We start from the raw sequence: 16,386 nt of genomic DNA on the forward strand, positions 1-16,386 counted from the left end.
ATATTTGACTGACTGCTATTCTAAGTCTTCCAACTGATGCTCAGTAAAACTTGCCATTCCAGGAAGTGATAGATCTTAAAGCTTATGTACAACTTCAAAGAGTATCTGCTTTTGGTGCTATTTTCTTATTAAGTTATAGGTAACCTAATAGTGTGCAGGTCAGGAAGCAACAGTTAGAACTGGACATGGAACAACAGACTGTCCAATAGGAAAAGGAGTACCTCAAGGCTGTATATTGTCACCCTGCTTATTTAACTTATATGCAGAGTCATCATGAGAAATACTGGGCTGGAAGAAGCACAAGCTGGAATCAAGACTGCTGGGAGAAATAACAACAACCTCAGATATGCAGACGACACCACCCTTATGGCAGAAAGGGAAGAGGAACTGAAAAGCCTCTTGATGAAAGTGAAAGAGGAGAGTGAAAAAGTTGGCTTTAAAGCTCAACATTCAGAAAACGAAGATCATGGCATCCGGTCCCATCCCTTCATGGCAAATAGATGGGGAAACAGTGGCTGACTTTATTTTTGGGGCTCCAAAATCACTGCAAATGGTGATTGCAGCCATGAAATTAAAAGAGGCTTACTTCTTGGAAGGAAAGTTATTACCAACTTAGATAGCATATTAAAAGGCAGAGACATTACTTTGCCAACAAAGGTCCATGTAGTCAAGGCTATGGTTTTTCCAGTGGTCATGTATGGATGTGAAAGTTGGACTGTGAAGAAAGCTGAGCACCGAAGAACTGATGCTTTTAAACTGTGGTGTTGGAGAAGACTCTTGAGAGTCCCTTGGACTGCAAGGAGATCCAACCAGTCCATCCTAAAGGAGATCAGTCCTGGGTTTTCATTGGAAGGACTGATGCTTAAGCTGAAACTCCAATACTTTGGCCACCTGATGCGAAGAGTTGACTCATTGGAAAAGACCCTGATGCTGGGAAGGGTTGGGGGCAGGAGGAGAAGGGGACAACAGAGGATGAGATGGCTGGATGGCGTCACCGACTTGATGGACATGAGTTTGGGTAAACTCTGGGAGTTGGTGATGGACAGGGAGGCCTGGCATGCTGCGGTTCATGGGGTCACAATGAGTTGGATACAACTGAGTGACTGAACTATACTGAATAGTATTGCTATAAATTATAAAATATTGAAATATTTTACAGAGAGCTTTTTGAATTTTCTCACCCTATAAACCATAATTCTGACAGTCATAGTCCAACAGGATTTCTTCAGTTGACAAAGAATAATAATAGGAAAGAACCTTTACCTAGGTCCTTTACTATGTATATTAGTAAAACTTGTAGCTTATAGAACATACTGAGATGGAAACACTATGTATCTTTTAATAAATGTGAAACAAAGTATAAATATTCATGATTCTCTTACTGTCTAAGAAGTTGGAAAAAGACCTCCTATTGTGTGTTAAGTCACTCAGTGTGTTCCACTCTTTGAGACCCTATGGACTGTAGCCCACCAGGCTCATCTGTTCATGGAATAATTCAGTTGGATGTAATTTATGGAAATGGTCATTATTTTAACTGATTATAAATGATAAAATTTCTTCAGTTCTTATCTCTGGAAACCACTCTCTGCTTATCTTAGGTCTGTCTCCAATGTCATTTTCTTGCGTCTGAACCCTTACTTGAAAAAAACAAATTTATTTTTCATATTTACTCAAATTTGCTCAAATTTGACCCCAGTGGCTCAGCGGTAAAGAATCTGCCTGCAATGCATGAGCTACAGGAGACCTGACTTCGATCCCTGGGTTGGGAAGATACCTTGGAGGAGGGCATGGCAGCCCACTCCAGTATTCTTGCCTGGAGAATCCCTTGCACAGAAAAGCCTGGCAGACTACAGTCCATAGGACTGCAAAGAGTTGGACATGACTGAACTGACTTAGCAAGAAAATTTGACTTTAATTACAAATGTTATAAACTTTTTTATAGAAAATTTATAATAAACCTTTCTAAGAGGTCTAAGTACCTCCATTCACAAAGGCTGAAATCCTGTGATTTATTTGGATGCTATTTTTCTTTTAATCATTTCTACAAGCATTACCATTGCAAGAAATCATCAACTATTGCATAAACAAGTACTGAATCCGAATCAGTTTTCACACAAGTCACTATTCTGGTGATATAAGTATCAACAAAGACACACAGTTGCTTCTCCCTGTAACTCAGAATTTAGTTGTTGGTCTGTGTGTGTGTGTCTGTGCACGCATGTGGTAACAAAAATTCCATATCTTAAGTTCTTACTACGGATGCTAAGATTTTTAAAATGTACACACATATTTCTCATTCAATTTTTACAAAAAACTATAAAGTTGGTTTTATTACCTGCATTACACAAGTCAGGAATGCATAACACAATGAGATTAAGTGTACTAAATAGCTCTTGTTTTACTGATTCCCTTAATGAAAACCAGTATTAATTTGGATAGAGATGGGGATTTATTTCTGTCCCTTGAGTGAAGTCCTCCAGGGTTTTATATTCAGCAGCTAGATGTTTATTCATGAAAGACTGAAAGAGCTTTTTTTTGTTGTTCTTTGGAGGTTTTGAGTTCAGCTGGTAAGATCTTGCCTCAGGCAGCTTCAAACTGTGGCAAATGGCTAGACAGGAAGACTGGTCATGTGCCTGTGGAAGATTTAAAGCACTATAAGACTGTGGGAAATACCACACCATCTCTTAGCTTCTAACCAGATTCTCTACCTTCAGGCTAAACAGAGCCCGGGTTTTCGGCAAAGGGAAATCTGATTATGAGTTTGACCGCGTGGTTTCCATTTTGAAATGACCATTCTGAATGACTGCCAAAAGCTCTTCAGTTTTTCTTCTAAGTGGAGTCCATTTACCCGGATTACAAGATCGACTCATGCCTAGAATGACAAAAGCTCCTAGGGAAGAAATTCATCCATTTTTTCAGATGCAGAAACAGAAGTGTTGCTCAACACTCAATTCCTTTATTTTGACCTGCAGTGATTTCTTTTATATTCTTTTGAGTTCTGTAACATATTAATTGATCCTGCATCTGGAAGGGCATGATTTTTTTTTTCCCCTCCGCATACTTATTTTTCTGTATTTCTGAATAAAAACATCTCTTTTCCTGCCTTTTCCCAATCTAACAACCTTTAGTTCCTGCATTTTCTCTTCATTTTGTCTTAGATTATATCCTATTTCACTTTGCCTACTTTCTAGACCTTCAGTTCCGTTCAGTCGCTCAGTCGTGTCTGACTCTTTACGATCCTATGAACCGTAGCACGCCAGGCTTACCCCACACTTAAAAACTAAAAGCTGTCCTACTTCATGACACACAAACTGAAACAATGCTTTTAAATCTAGGTCCTCAAAATGATTCAAGGAAACAAAAACCATTCCATTGTATAAATTTGGGAGGTTTCAAGTGTCAATTTTCTCATCTTGCCTTACTTCATTTTAACTGCCAGTCTTTTGGCTTCTTTTGACCTTTATGCCCCATGTACCCGAGGTACAATTTTTCATTTTCTCTCACTTTCCTCAGGCCTTTATGCTAATTGTATACCTGCGATTTACAGGGAATGTAGGTTTCTGGTGTACTTTCTCAAGGTAGAGTCTTCATATAAATAATCTAATCTGGATCTACTTACATGTTTGTTCCTTTTCCTCACCTTCAGTGAAAGAAAATCCTTTTTTTCTGTATAAGCCTAATCTTTTTATTTCTTTATTGAATCAAAATTCTTACTCCTTCAGAGACCTAGCCCTGTCTATTTAATTTCTTCTCCAAGAGTAATTTTATTTTCTGGGCTTTTATATTTAGCTTAAAACCATTTATAAATTTCTCATAGGAAAACAAATTTTACTTCAAGATATATTTGCTATTTATGTATGTGAATATACTATACATATATAGTATCTCATAATGTTAATTCTGTTAAATAATGAGGCAAATTTGCTAGTATGTACACCAAATATGTTCTTCAAACAGGTTTTTTTTAGTTATAACTGAAATAAATTAAAAAGGAAGAAATAATAGAGCCATATTTTAAAAATCAAAATATATAGACTTAATCTGACAAATGTTAATGGATCCATTTTATCCAATGTGATAAAATGACTCCTGTTAAAATAATAATGTCCTCAAAACCTTGTAATTAATAGAAATATCTGATCTCATAGCAGAACATATACTAGGTTCCCATGAATGTATATCAGGAAAGGCATACATACGCAAATTATTAATATGGAATTAAGTAAATAATTTAAGGTAAAGTTTAATTCCTTTGTTCTACATATCTAAAGTGACTATGAATTATTTGTTCAATTTTTATAAGTACTAAAATATGCCAAAGGATAATAAAGAAATGTAAGCAATTTCTCATTCAAACTCATATCCTCCTCAAATATAATTTGACTTTTTTTCTTTTCAAACTGATTTTTAATCATTTGCTTCTCAAACTGAAGTCTTTCCCCATCCACTACTCCTAATAAATTTATTCTTACTGATGTTGAACTTTATCTTTCTAAATCTCCCAGTACTAAATAATATTTTATAAACTATCATTTGTTTTCTTCTTACTTTTACATCATTCAGTTCTTACCACTCCACTGCTTTTTCCTTCCCAATTTTGTTTTTATTGAATCATCTTCCCCCATCTTTGTTTTCCTTGTGGTATCTTCCAGTTTTCTCCCTGAAAAGACTTTTTATCTCTCCTTGTAACCTTTTCTTTAACTCTTTGCTGTGTATATTCTCCTTAGGTGACGTTACAGAATCTAATGAGTACTGAAGAAGTGAAGTGAAGTCGCTCAGTTGTGTCCGACTCTGCAACCCCACGGACTGCAGCCTACCGGGCTCCTCCGTCCATGGGATTTTCCAGGCAAGAATACTGGAGTAGGTTGTCATTTCCTTCTCCAGGGGAACTTCCCGACCCAGAGATCAAACCCGGGTCTCCCTCAGCTCCCCCATCCCTGGGATTCTCTAGGCAAGAATACTGGAATGGGTTTCCATTTCCTTCTCCAATGCATGAAAGTGAAAAGTGAAAATGAAGTCGCTCAGTCGTGTGTGACTCTTCCCGACCCCATGGACTGCAGCCTACCAGGCTCCTCCGTCCATGGGATTTCCCAGGCAAGAGTACTGGAGTGGGGTGCCATGAGTACTAGTTCCATTTAATTATCTGCTGATCTTTCTATCACTTTCTCATTCATATTTTCTCTCCCTCTCTCTCATTCATTCTCAAATACCTCTCCCTGTCTCCCCTCTCTCTTTTTCAGACACACAGGCACTGTTGAGTCTGAGAGAGGTATATATCATGGTCACATATGGTCTCTCGTGGAAAGAGAGGCTCTCATAGGCTGTGCACTACTCATGATGTCATGCTGCTACTGCTGCTAAGTCGCATCAGTCGTATCTGACTCTGTGTGACCCCATAAACGGTGGCCCACCAGGCTCCCCTGTCCCTGGGATTCTCCAAGCAAGAACACTGGAGTGGGTTGCCATTTCCTTCTCCAATGCATGAAAGTGAAAAGTGAAAGTGAAGTCGCTCAGTCGTGTGTGACTCTTCCCGACCCCATGGACTGCAGCCTACCAGGCTCCTCCATCCATGGGATTTCCCAGGCAAGAGTACTGGAGTGGGGTGCCATGAGTACTAGTTCCATTTAATTATCTGCTGATCTCTCTATCACTTTCTCATTCATATTTTCTCTCCCTCTCTCTCATTCATTCTCAAATACCTCTCCTTGTCTCCCCTCTCTCTTTTTCAGACACACAGGCACTGTTGAGTCTGAGAGAGGTATATATCATGGTTACATATGGTCTCTCTTGGAAATAGAGGCTCTCATAGGCTGTGCACTACTCATGATGTCATGCTGCTACTGCTGCTAAGTCGCATCAGTCGTATCTGACTCTGTGTGACCCCATAAACGGCGGCCCACCAGGCTCCCCTGTCCCTGGGATTCTCCAAGCAAGAACACTGGAGTGGGTTGCCATTTCCTTCTCCAATGCATGAAAGTGAAAAGTGAAAGTGAAGTCACTCAGTCGTGTCTGACTCTTAGCAACACCATGGACCACTGCTTACCAGGTTCCTCCGTCCATGGGATTGTCCAGGCAAGAGTACTGAAGTGGAGTGCCACTGTTTTCTCCGAGAACTCTTCATAAGGTTGAACAGTTTTTCTTTAAGTTCAGGAAGATCCCCTGGAGGAGGAAATGGCAATCCACTCCAGTACTATTGCCTGGAGAATCCCATGGACAGAGGAGGCTGGTAGGCTACAGTCCATGGGGTCACAGAGAGTCGGACACGACTGAGTGACTTCACTTTCACTTTCACTTTCACGTCTTCACTTCCAGCCCTCTCTTCCATCGAGGCCCCGAGACTTGCCCCAGTTTGTCCCTGTGCCATCTTGGCAAGATGCAGGGAGGGTTTCTGCTCCTGTGCCTCCTAGGGGCACCGCGGCTTGATGCCCACCTTCTTGTCATTAAGGAAGCAGGACTGGGAGCGGCTGCGGGCCAGCCCACCCGAGTGCCTGGCCGGCCCTGGCGTCGAGGTGGGGTGCTGCTGGCGGAGGGCGGGCAGTACTCCGCAAAGGAGAACTGCTCATGCGAGCAGGACAGGGAGCACTGCATGTCCAGCCGGCCGCCGCCCACGGGGCTTGCCGCGTGACTCCAGAGGTCTCCCACCTGTCCGCAGGTGGCTGGGCCCAGCACCCCTGGGCCGGGCGGGCCGATGGGCTGCGGGTGGAGTCCCGCCGGGTCATAGGGCGAGGAGAGCGCGTTGGCGTGGGACAGGAGGCTGAAGCTGGAGCTCTGCTGCATGGTGCTGAACCCGTTGGAGTAGCGCTGCACACTGCCCCCACTGTAGCAGCGTCTCTTCTTCACCGGTGCCCAGAATTTGGACCCCAAGGGCCTCCACGACGTCCGGCAGCTGGCCATCTCGTCCGAGAAGGACAGCGACCGTCACTGGCGCTTGCTGGGGGGTGTGGATGGGTGCCCGTTGTGGTCGCTGAGGCTGAGGTCTTTGATCAGGTTGGTGACCGTGCAGGCGGTGGCCGCCTCCCGGTGCCACAGGGCGCCATCCTGGCACTTGTCCAGCAGGCACTCCCAGATGCTGGTGCTCAGCTGGTCGATCTGAAGGGGACACTTCCTGTCCAGGTCTCGCCATCTGTCATTTTCCATGGTTCCACAAGAGAAAAGTGTCGGTCCTTGACTCATCTTTTTTGGCGTGTGCGGCTCAGGGTTGAAGGTCCTGCAGGCCACAGGGTCGGCTCCCTGCTTGTCGAGGCTTTGCCTCAGGATCATCACCATGATGTCACGGGTCAAGGAAATAGTGAAGTACAGATCTGACACAGCTGAATGGAGTTAACCCTGTGCCCTCTGGCATATTCATCCTATAGGAAGAGAATGGCCTACCCTCATCTTTGTTCTTTACCAAATTTCATAAGGGGTAATAAAAGTGAAAGTGGAGAGTGAAAAAGTTGGCCTGAAGCTCAATATTCAGAAAACGAAGATCATGGCATGCAGTCCCATCACTTCATGGGAAATAGATGTGGAAACTGTGAAAACAGTGTCAGACTTTATTTTTTGGGGCTCCAAAATCACTGTAGATAGTGATTGCAGTCATGAAATTAAAAGATGCTTACTCCTTGGAAGAAAAGTTATGACCAACCTAGAGAGTATATTCAAAAGCAGAGACATTACTTTGCCAACGAAGGTCTGTCTAGTCAAGGCTATGGTTTTTCCAGTGGTCATGTGTGGACGTCAGAATTGGACTGTGAAGAAGGCTGAGTGCCAAAGAATTGATGTGTTTGAACTGTGGTGTTGGAGAAGACTCTTGAGAGCCTCTTGGACTGCAAGGAGATCCAACCAGTCCATTCTGAAGGAGACCAGCCCTGGGATTTCTTTGGAAGGAATAATGCTAAAGCTGAAATTCCAGTACTTTGGCCATCTCATGCAAAGAGTTGACTCATTGGAAAAGACTCTGATGCTGGGAGGGATTGGGGGCAGGAGGAGGAGGGGACGACCAGGATGAGATGGCTGGATGGCATCACTGACTCGATGGACGTGAGTCTGAGTGAACTCCGGGAGTTGGTGATGGACAGGGAGGCCTGGCGTGCTGCGATTCATGGGGTCGCAAAGAGTCGGACACGACTGAGCAATTGAACTGAACTGAACTGAACTCTCTCCCAGACCTCTTAACTATCTCATCTGAGTGAACATCAATGTTCATACACTTAACCAACAGCACTGACAGCAGACATGTGATGAAGTTCAGGGGAGTGATTCTGTTTTACCAAGTATATATAATATAAGATAGGACCCCAGGGAAACAAGTGGCCAAACTTAGCAATAGATTCCTTGGCCAACAGTTGACCCTATTTGCACTTAAAAATATATATATATTTTTGACTGTGCTAGGTCTTCATCTCTTGTGTGCTGGCTTTTTCTAGTTGTGGAGAGCAGGGACTACTCTCTATTTGTAGTGTGTGAGCTTCTAATTGCAGTGGTTTATCTTGTGAAGCATGGGCTCTAGGGCAAACTAGCTTCAGAAGTTGTAGCTTGTGGACTACAGAATGCAGAATCAGTATTTGAGGCTCATGGACTTAGTCTTATTTGCCCTGCAGCCTGTGAGATCTTCCTGACCAGAGATTGAACAAGTATCTCCTGCATTGCAAGGTGGATTCTTAACCACTAGACCACCAGGGAAATCCTATATGAACTCCTTTTAGCTCTGTCTCTTGTGCCCCACGTGGATACAAGCTGATAAGAAAGACACTATTTTCCATCCTCTGGTGCTAGTGGAAGGCTCAAACTATGCATCCGTCTGCCCATGTAGGGGAATTCTCATCCTCAGCCCAACATCCTAGCAATAGTAAAAACACTGAAACTGTCTCTTCTCCCTGCTTTCGGAGGCCACTTTGGATCTGAATGAAAAAACTACCCTGCTCTCCCCAGAGACTTCAGTTACAGTTTTAATGAAGTTTTTCATATCCTTATAATATGTGTGTAGTGTCAACAGTGTCAACATCTGAACCATATTTTGGTTGTGTGGGAGGTCCACCCTGCTCTACAGGATGGTTACATCAGGATAATTACAGAACGGGATGCATATAGTTGAGCTAAAATATGTAAAGCATTTAGGACAGTGTGTGGCCCATAGTGAATATTCACCATGTTAGCTATTAGTAAATGCTGTGTACCACTTCTCCCAGCATGCTGACATTTGAAATATTATGCTAAGGTGAATATAGTTTTTAGCCAAAAGTATAAGGAATGAAGGAGACTTAAGATTCAGTCTCTGGGTCAGGAAGATACCCTGAAGAAGGGCATGGGAACCCACTCCAGTACTGCCTGGAGATTCTTATGAACAGAGAGCCTGGCAGGCTACAGTCCATAGGGTTGCAAAGGGTCAGACACAACTGAAGTAACTTAGTACGCATGCTAAGCATTTAAAAAATTATTTCTTGAACTTAGACACAGAGAATCACTCCTGAGAGAATATCAAGATATATGGTGGTGCAATGGCAACCCGCTCCAGTACTTTTGCCTGGAAAATCCCATGGACGGAGGACCCTGGTAGGCTGCAGTCCATGGGGTCACTAAGAGTTGGACATGACTGATCGACTTCCCTTTCACTTTTGACTTTCATGCATTGGAGAAGGCAATGGCAACCCACTCCAGTGTTCTTGCCTGGAGAATCCCAGGGACGGGGGAGCCTGGTGGGCTGTCAATGGGGTTGCATAGGGTCAGATATGACTGAAGTGACTTAGCAGCAGCAGCAGCAGCAGTCGCAGCACTAAGAATGCACCTTTCATGTAGTGTCCTGCTGCTGCTGCTACTAAGTCACTTCAGTCGTGTCCGACTCTGAGACCTCATAGATGGCAGCCCACCAGGCTCCCCGGTCCCTGGGATTCTCCAGGCAAGAACACTGGAGTGGGTTGCCATTTCCTTCTCCGATGTAGTGTCCTAATATGCTTTTAAAAGCATTAACATGAATCATGCATATGTTCAGATTGTGTCTCATTCAGAAAGGTTACACCTCTTGCTTCCAGTTTTTCAAATTTCTATCATAAGGCCTGACCATCATATTCAATACAGGAAGAGAGTGTTTATACCTTCAAGCATAAAAAATAAAATATAACTCTTCCTGCCACCTATTGTATCTTTCTTCCACATTCCTCACTTCCAGGGCTGTAACAACAGAGAAGCTCCCTTTGATGTGGTACTGACAAATCAAACTGAACCATTTGTAAACCAGACTCAATATTCTGTCTTCTTTTAACTTTTTTTTCTAGATTCATTTTCCTTTAGGTATTAGATGAAGCAGATCACTTATACCATTTGCTCAAGATTCCTTTCAATTCCCATCCAGCATGCTAGGATTCTGGATATAATTTCTTTTCTATGGAGGAGGTTCTTTGGGGTGTGAAGATGATTTGTAACTGATTCATGGAGGGAGTGAGGGAAGCGAAAGGTATCAGTTTTGCTGATGTGAATCAGGTCACAGAAGATATGATTTTGAGTGTAGGAGCTATAGTGGCATCTTCTTATCTCAACTGGTAGGTTTTATTTTTGTCAGCTTCTTACTCAATGCAAACTCCTCTGACTCTCAGCTCTTCTTCAGTTTGTCAATGGAAAAGAGTCCTGAATGTTCAATTCTGGGTCTGTTCCTATACTCAGATCTCTGATTTTTAGGTTAACTATTACACACATAATAAAAACCATTTGCTCCTTCAAAAAAGCGTATTCTTTAATTCAATGGATTATACTGAACCACACATGATAGTGTAATTGTACAGAGCTACTGCAAGAAACAGACACTCAAGGAAATAATCTGAAATTGTTTCTCAGATTTGGGTGATTTTGAAAGCAGCAAGAACCTTCTTAACTTGGGTAAATGGCTACTGCTAGATGTTACTATGTGCTGATGTGTTAGGTATTGAATCACTTACATTTTCACCTGTGGTCACCTGATATAAAAGGTGTAATAAAGCCAACACTTTGATAAATTGTGTGGCTTTTGCAATAAACCATTTCTTCAAGAAAAGTTGGAATATGAAGTCTATGGATATGGACTGTGATTTATAACACACAGGAGCTTTAAGGAAGAAAATTACAAACTCACGATTTAAAATTTTCAGTTCAAGAATGGTCACTTAATCACAAAATCTCTCTGACTTACCTTGATGGTTTAGCCATGAGGCTCACATGGCAAAAAATAAGATACAAAAGCTGATCCTTCAGATTGCTGATTTAAAGTCTAGATTGATTTTTCAGCTTCACCATAACAGTTATGTGGATATTATAGTATTAATTGGGAGATCATGTTACTTTGAGACTTAGAATGGAGTTGTCAGGTTAAATGAGAAAGATTGCATAAGTCTCTTTGAGCTTTCTGTTTGCCAGCAGAATCAGATCTATTTCCTGGTCTGATGCACCAGTTGTCTTGTTTTTGAGCAAACTCAGAGATAGTGAAGGACAGGGAAGCCTGGTGTGCTACAGTCTGTGGGGTCGCAAGGATTGGACATGACATAGTGACTGTACAACAATAACAATGTCCTAATAATGTCTTTATCTGAAAGAATTGTCTTACAAGAGGAATTCTAACCCTTCACCATAGTATTTCTATTGTCTTAGTCACATCTCAGAAAAACTAATGTAGCCACAATTGTGGCAGAAGCCAAATCAGTTCAGTTCAGTCGCTGAGTCGTGTCTGACTCTTTGGACCTCATGAATCACAGCACGTCAGGCCTCCCTATCCATCACCAACTCCTGGAGTTTACCCAAACTCATGTCCATTGAGTTGGTGATGCCATCCAACCATCTCATCCTCTGTTGTCCCCTTCTCCTCCTGCCTTCAACCTTTCCCAGCATCAGGATCTTTTCCAATGAGTTAGCTCTTCTCATCAGGTGGCTTAAGTATTGGAGTTTCAGCTTCAATATCAGTCCCTCCAATGAACACCCAGGACTGATCTCCTTTAGGAGGGACTTGTTTGATATCCTTGCAGTCCAAGGGACTCTCAAGAGTCTTCTCCAACACCACAGTTCAAAAACATCAAATCTTCGGCACTCAGCTTTCTTTGTAGTTCAACTCTTACATCCATACTGACTACTGGAAAAACCATATCCTTGACTAGATGGACCTTTGTTGGCAAAGTAATGTCTCTGCTTTTGAACATGCTATCTAGGTTGGTCATAGCTTTCCTTCCAAGGAGTAAGCGCCTTGTAATTTCATGACTGCAACCACCATCTGCAATGATTTTGGAGCACCCCCCCCCCCAAAAAAAGAGTCAGCCATTGTTTCCACTGTTTCCCCATCTGTTTGCCATGAAATGATGGAACTAGATGCCATGTTTTCTGAATGTTGAGCTTTAAGCCAACTTTTTCACTCTCCTCTTTCACTTTCATCAAGAGGCTCTTTAGTTCTTCTTCACTTTCTGCCATAAAGGTGGTGTCATCTGCATATTTGAGGTTATTGATGTTTCTTCCGGCAATCTTGATTCCAGCTTGTGCTTCTTCCAGCCCAGCATATAAGCAGGGTGACAATATACAGCCTTGACATACTCCTTTTCCTATTTGGAACCAGTCTGTTGATCCATGTCCAGTTCTAACTGTTGCTTCCTGACCTGCATACAGGTTTTTCAAGAGACAGATCATGTGGTTTGGTATTCCCATCTCTTTCAGAATTTTCCACAGTTTATTGTGATCCTCACAGTCAAAGGCTTTGGCATAGTCAATAAAGCAGAAATAGATGTTTTTCTGGAACTCTCTTGCTTTTTCGATGACCCAGTGGATATTGACAATTTGATATCTGGTTCCTCTGCCTTTTCTAAGGCCAGGTTGAACATCTGGAAGTTCATGGTTCATGTATTGCTGAAGCCTGGCTTGGAGAATTTAGAGCATTTCTTTACTAGCGTGTGAGATGAGTGTGATTGTATGGTAGTTTGAGCATTCTTTGTCATTGCTTTTCTTAGGGATTAGAATGAACAGTGACCTTTTCCAGTCCTATGACCACTGATGAGTTTTCCAAATTTGCTGGCATATTGAGTGCAGCACTTTCACAGCATCATCATCTTGAAATAGCTCAACTGGAATTTCATCACCTCCTCTATCTTTGTTTGTAGTGATACTTCCTAAGGCCCACTTGACTTCACATTCCAGGATGTCTGGCAGCACTTAAATATGAAAGACAAGGTGGCCTGCATACCTTAATAAGCAGAAAGGTAAAGGGGTAATCAGAGTGATTTACGCAAATGTTTTCTTAGTTGTGACTGGGAATGGAATACATGACCTATTGATTGATACACTTAAGATGATGTGTTAATTCATCATGTAGCTACTTTCAAACTTCTTTATAAAACACAGATTATGGTATGGCATTTATATTGAAACTATAGTAAAAGAGAGAACAAGAGAGGGTATAATAGCAAGAAAATCTGAGTGAAGACAATAGATACACAGATGGTGGTGCTGGTTTAGTCTCTAAGTAGTGTGTGATTCTTCTGACCTCCATAGGGGTTAGCTTGCCAGGCTCCTCTGTCCATGGGATTTCCCAGGCAAGAATACTAGAGTGGATTGCCATTTCATTCTCCAGGGCATCTATCCAATCCAGAAATTAAACCAGTGTATCCTGCATTGCAGGTGGCTTCTTTGCAGACTGAGCCACCAGCTAAACCCAGATACACAGATAACTGAGTATTATGATAGTGGTGGACAAACCTGCACACCCAATTCACAATAAAGAATTCTCAGAAAGTTCCAGAATTTATATAATCAGCTATCGATTTTACTGGAGCTGAAGGGGAAGCAGTTAAGGAAGGAGACTTTAGCTAAAGTTGTTTAAAAAGCAAATTCATATATTGCCTTCACAGTCTGTGACATTGGATGGCTATATCCTACTGCAACATTCTGGAAGTTTACTTTCTGAGAGGTTAATAGAGGATTCTTTGGAATGATTAAGACCCTGGACAACTGAGAGGAGTTACTCTACAGAAAACAAGTGATATTTTGGAAAATTGCATAAAAATATTGTAACCTGTATCCTTCTCCTTCCCAGTTCTCAGAGGGAAAGCATGCATATCCTCAACCTCACAAATAAAGTTGACTAGATAAGTTCAAGGTGAAAAAGCTAAAACTACTGATATTTTCATACTGATCTTATCATTTCATTTTAAATTAAGCACAATATCAGAGACTCCCTTTTCCAAACCCATACTTTCAGAATTTTCAGTCAAAATATCTCCCCCTACTAACTACAACATGTGTCTAAATGGTTATTAACAGATATGTGAAAAAAAATGGAAGGAGGAGTATGAAAACAAAGAAAGAGTGAGAGAGGAAAAACAATGCAGAAAAACCAATCTGGAGGAAAAACTATATAAAGAAAAAAATTTTTAAAGACACACACTTTTTAATATAAAATTCACTATTAATACACCTAATTCTGAGAAAAGACTTTGTATCTTTATAACAAGAATGCAAGAAGGAGATGATATAAGAAAGATTATTCTGGGGATGATCTCTTTGAGATTAAAACATTGCAGTAAAAGTGAAAAAAGAAAAGATAATTAGAAGCTTTGAAAGATAATGGAAGACACACTTAAAACATCTTCTAGAAAACGAGCAAAAAAATGATATGAATGAAAAATAAAGAGAAAATATAAAAATGAGAAGAGCTATGTAATAGATACAATTTTTTATTTTTTTATTTTTATTTTTCCTTCCTTTAAAATAGATACAATTTTAAAGGAATATAGTAATTCCAGATAAAGAGAATACAGAAAATAAAAAAGAGGAAGGAGAGAAAATAAGAGGCAAGATAGTACTTATGAATAAGAATTTCTTTTAAATATAATTAAAATAATAGGTTTTTTTTTTTTAAGGCCCAAATCATTCAAGCACAATGGATAAAAAGTGACTAAGAGAAAAACATCTTACTTTAAAAAAAAAATAAAAAACCTACAAAGAGAAAAAAGAAGTTACATTAGAAAAAAATATAACATGAATCAAGATGATTTCAGAGCTTTCCACAACAGTATGGAGAGCAATAAAACATTGGAGCAACACCTTTAAAACCAAACCAAAGAGTGACGCCAGCAAGATGGCTGACTAGGAATCTGTAGATTCCTCCTTTCTCTACAGAGACATTGAGTTAACGACAATATATGGACCGGATACCTCTGTGAGAATTTTAGAGACTAGTTGAAAAGGTTCAATACTCAGGCTATTATGAAACCAAGAAAAGATTCTAGTGAAAAAGATATGGAAATTCATGGCATTTGGCACACCTCTTCATAGCATAGTGCAAAACAACAGGTAACAAAATGCTCCCTCCTAGAGCTCCTCCATTGGAAAGAGAAAGGTGCATCATGACTCCAATATCCTGGTTTGTCTGGAGCTCGTGGGGGGACTAGTTTCTTTCTCACCAGACTCAGCGGTAATGGGATCAGGGTACTAGTAAGAAATCCACTAGAAACAGAAATGATCAGAATATTAAAGCTGCAGTTCTGAAGGCAGACACTAGGGGGAGAAAGAGGTTAGAAAAGGTTTGAGAAACCCTAAAACCTTCAGCCCAGTGGTGAAAGTCTTGCCTTACCAGTGGGCTTCCCTGGTGGCCCAGATGGTAAAGAATCTGAGCTAGAAGCATGCAAATCCTGGGAAAGGTAGCTTTTTTTTTTCTTTAGTGCTCAAATTCTAGCAAAAAAAGAAAAAATACTATAAAATATGCAAAGAAACAGAAAATATGTCTTAATCAAAGGAACAAAATAAAACTCCAGAAACTTATTTTTATACATAATTAGAGATGTTGTCAGTTTAAGGTGGAATGCTATAATTTAAAATTATTTTATGTAATTGCAATAGTAACCACAGAGAAAATATTTATAGACTATACATAAAAGGAAATGAGAAGGAAATCAAAGCCTACAATTAACAAATATCAAGAGAAAAAACAGAAGATAGTTAGAGGGGGGAAAAAAAAGAGCTACAAGGCATACAGAAAACAACGCAATAACAATAGTAAGTCCTTCCTAAAGAGTTGTAATTTTAAATATTAATAGAATAGACCTTCCAAACTAAAGAACTGGACTGGATGGATAAAGCAAAACAAAATAACAAAATAAAAACAAAAAATAGAATCTGTTTTCTATCTACAAAAGACTCATTTTTTTAAGAAAGATAATTTTGTGATAATTTTTGAGACATTAGGTCTAAATTATGCAGTAAGAAATGTGCCGATTAACCAAGAGGATATAAGAATTATACATATTTAGGTACCAATCCTCAGGGTTCCTAAATATTACATAAAGGAAAATTTACAGAATTGAAGGGGAAAAAAAAAACAAAAATAATAGAAGGATAATTCAATACTGATTAAAAAAATGACAGAAAATTAAGGAAATAGGGAATATGAATAACAAGCATTATATT

General features: G+C 40.5%; 1 pseudogene; it reads right to left on the minus strand.

Moving 5' to 3' along the window:
• Positions 1-2,753: 2,753 nt before the first annotated feature.
• LOC128057584 (protein FAM53B-like) lies at positions 2,754-7,266 on the minus strand (annotated as a pseudogene).
• Positions 7,267-16,386: the final 9,120 nt, after the last annotated feature.

This window comes from Budorcas taxicolor, chromosome 12 (assembly GCF_023091745.1).
Source record: "Budorcas taxicolor isolate Tak-1 chromosome 12, Takin1.1, whole genome shotgun sequence".
NCBI classification, from domain to species: domain Eukaryota; kingdom Metazoa; phylum Chordata; class Mammalia; order Artiodactyla; family Bovidae; genus Budorcas; species Budorcas taxicolor.